The sequence below is a fragment of the Schistocerca piceifrons genome, unplaced genomic scaffold, assembly GCF_021461385.2.
Source record: "Schistocerca piceifrons isolate TAMUIC-IGC-003096 unplaced genomic scaffold, iqSchPice1.1 HiC_scaffold_954, whole genome shotgun sequence".
Lineage (NCBI taxonomy): Eukaryota > Metazoa > Arthropoda > Insecta > Orthoptera > Acrididae > Schistocerca > Schistocerca piceifrons.
This window is the reverse complement of record NW_025729228.1, coordinates 357,501-360,000: the sequence shown is the minus strand read 5'-3', so window position 1 is coordinate 360,000 and position 2,500 is coordinate 357,501. Positions and strand designations below refer to the sequence as shown.

Genomic DNA, 2,500 nt, shown 5'->3' with positions numbered 1-2,500 from the left:
TAACGTGGGTACGATCTAAGGAACCATAACTGATTTAATGAGCCATTCGCGGTTTCACCTTAATGCGGCTTGTACTGAGACATGCATGGCTTAATCTTTGAGACAAGCATATGACTACTGGCAGGATCAACCAGGGAGCTGCGTCAACTAGAGCTGAGCAGCCGGCCGCCCGGGAGTGTGTCCCGGGGGCCCGCGCGAACACGCAAGCGTTCGCTCAATCATTCTGCAAACAGGAGGAGGCTGAGCTCCCCTGCACAATACACCTCGAAACCCTCTCAGGTCCCGGCGGCGCGCAGCGCCGTCCCAAGTACTTGGTCGGGTTCGAGAGAGGCGCAATCGCCCGGAGTTAGGCGAGTAGACGCTTTCGGTGCGACCACCCGTGCTCCCAACTGAGCTTGCCGCTGCCGACAGAGGCCCGGGAGCGTGCTGTCGTGGCATTGCCGGCGGGAGACAACACGCGCCACCTACGGTGACCGGCAGCTCCAACGCCAGCGCCACAGAAGGACAAAAGCCCCACTTGGGTGCCGAAGCGAACTCTCCCAGCACAGCGCACGCGCCAACACATCCGCACAGCTGCGATACAAACCACCAGCGAGAACCGCTGGGGCGACCGAGCAGCAGACGGCGTCGCGGCGCCGAGCGCCGGGCGGCGGCGCATCCTCAACGCACACAGTCCTCAATCGGACCAGCACACTGAAGATGTCCACCGCGCTTCGCACCGGGCCCGCGAGGACCTACTTTGGCCGCACGGCGCCGCGCGCAGGGTGCGCCGGCGCGCAGCTGCGACGCCTGCCGCGTCCGTCGGCCGGCGCGCCTGCCACTGGCCGCCCCCACCAGCCGGCTGTAGCGCGTGCGCCCACGCACCGCGCGGCCAGCACGCCGGGAGGCGCCCCCTCACCGGCCGGGGACGGTCCCACCCAGCCACCGCCGCGTATCGCTTCACACCCAGATGCCGTTCAGTTTCATCGGCATGGTGGGTATCGCTGGAACAACCGGTTAGTACCTCAACCTATCGTCGCCATCACCGATTCACCCCTAGCGAGAACAACCGCACCACAACGGGTTACCATTTCTTCATTTGCGTAACTTCACCAGAAAACGTAGGCGTCCATCGCCATTAGCAACTTCAACGATTATTGCATGCCTGTGTCAGGTGTCACGCCACACTACGTCTGCCCACATACACGCAACAAAATGTGCACGCCTAGACAATACGTGGAAGGTGGCCCCCGTACGTATGCGATGTCCATTGCTCGAACGACTGTCAACCGGCCTCTGTAGCATGTCGCAGATATGGAACGCGGTGCACCATGCTATCACGGTGTTTGAGGAGAGACGACTAGGCCCGAATACATCAACAGACAGCTCATGCTGATCGCCATCCACGGCGTCCGTTCCTCCCACACGTCTCTATGGCGTACCACACTGCAATCCAGCTCTCATAGGGAGACGACACGTAGCTGCGTGCACAATATTTGCACTGTATGGTCCGCCGTTTTTGGGCGCAGTCGTTGTACGGTCACACATGTGCCACGATGTATCATTCAGTACATAAGGACGAATGTGCAGTACAGATTGTGGTTTATGCGTACGACATCAGCGGACAGTTGACACAGGCCGCACCACAACGTAGCCTGAGTACGTCGCATGCGAAGGGCATTGAACATGCAAACTTCTCACCAACCAGCTTGCGAAGGCAGGGGGCAAGGTGGGGACGTGGGGAGGGGTGGGGCGGGGGGCGGCATGTACGTCCTGCTGCCATCCACATTACAGTGTACAGCAGGAGCATGTGGAAAGTCAGCAAGACTTGCAAGGTGTTTAACATGAAGCGATACACAGGGGAGCGGGCAGTGCGAGTAGCGAACTATATTGCGAGGGTTGCGGGTGGGCAACACTACACTAATTGAACGAGTCGTATAACAATTACAGAGCAGGTTTAGGCGACAACGTGGGTTACGTTAGCGGACAACGTGGGTTACGTTAGCGGACAACGTGGGTTACGTTAGCGGACAACGTGGGTTACGTTAGCGGACAACGTGGGTTACGTTAGCGGACAACGTGGGTTAGGTTAAGGCACAACGTGGGTTACGTTAAGGCACAACGTGGGTTACGTTAAGGCACAACGTGGGTTACGTTAAGGCACAACGTGGGTTACGTTAAGGCACAACGTGGGTTACGTTAAGGCACAACGTGGGTTACGTTAAGGCACAACGTGGGTTACGTTAGGGCACAACGTGGGTTAGGTTAGGGGACAACGTGGGTTAGGTTAGGGGACAACGTGGGTTAGGTTAGGGGACAACGTGGGTTAGGTTAGGGGACAACGTGGGTTAGGTTAGGGGACAACGTGGGTTAGGTTAGGGGACAACGTGGGTTAGGTTAGGGGACAACATGGGTTAGGTTAGGGGACAACATGGGTTAGGTTAGGGGACAACATGGGTTAGGTTAGGGGACAACATGGGTTAGGTTAGGGGACAACATGGGTTAGGTTAGGGGACAACAT

At 58.1% G+C, this 2,500-nt stretch overlaps 1 non-coding gene across 1 annotated transcript in view; it reads right to left on the bottom strand.

Moving 5' to 3' along the window:
* Nucleotides 1–137, bottom strand: part of LOC124773495 — a 1,909-nt gene extending 1,772 nt beyond the window's left edge. Inside the window, exon 1 of the ribosomal RNA XR_007014739.1 lies at nt 1–137. This exon is cut by the window's left edge and continues 1,772 nt beyond it. This is a non-coding gene — a ribosomal RNA (small subunit ribosomal RNA).
* Between the last annotated feature and the right edge of the window lie 2,363 nt (nt 138–2,500).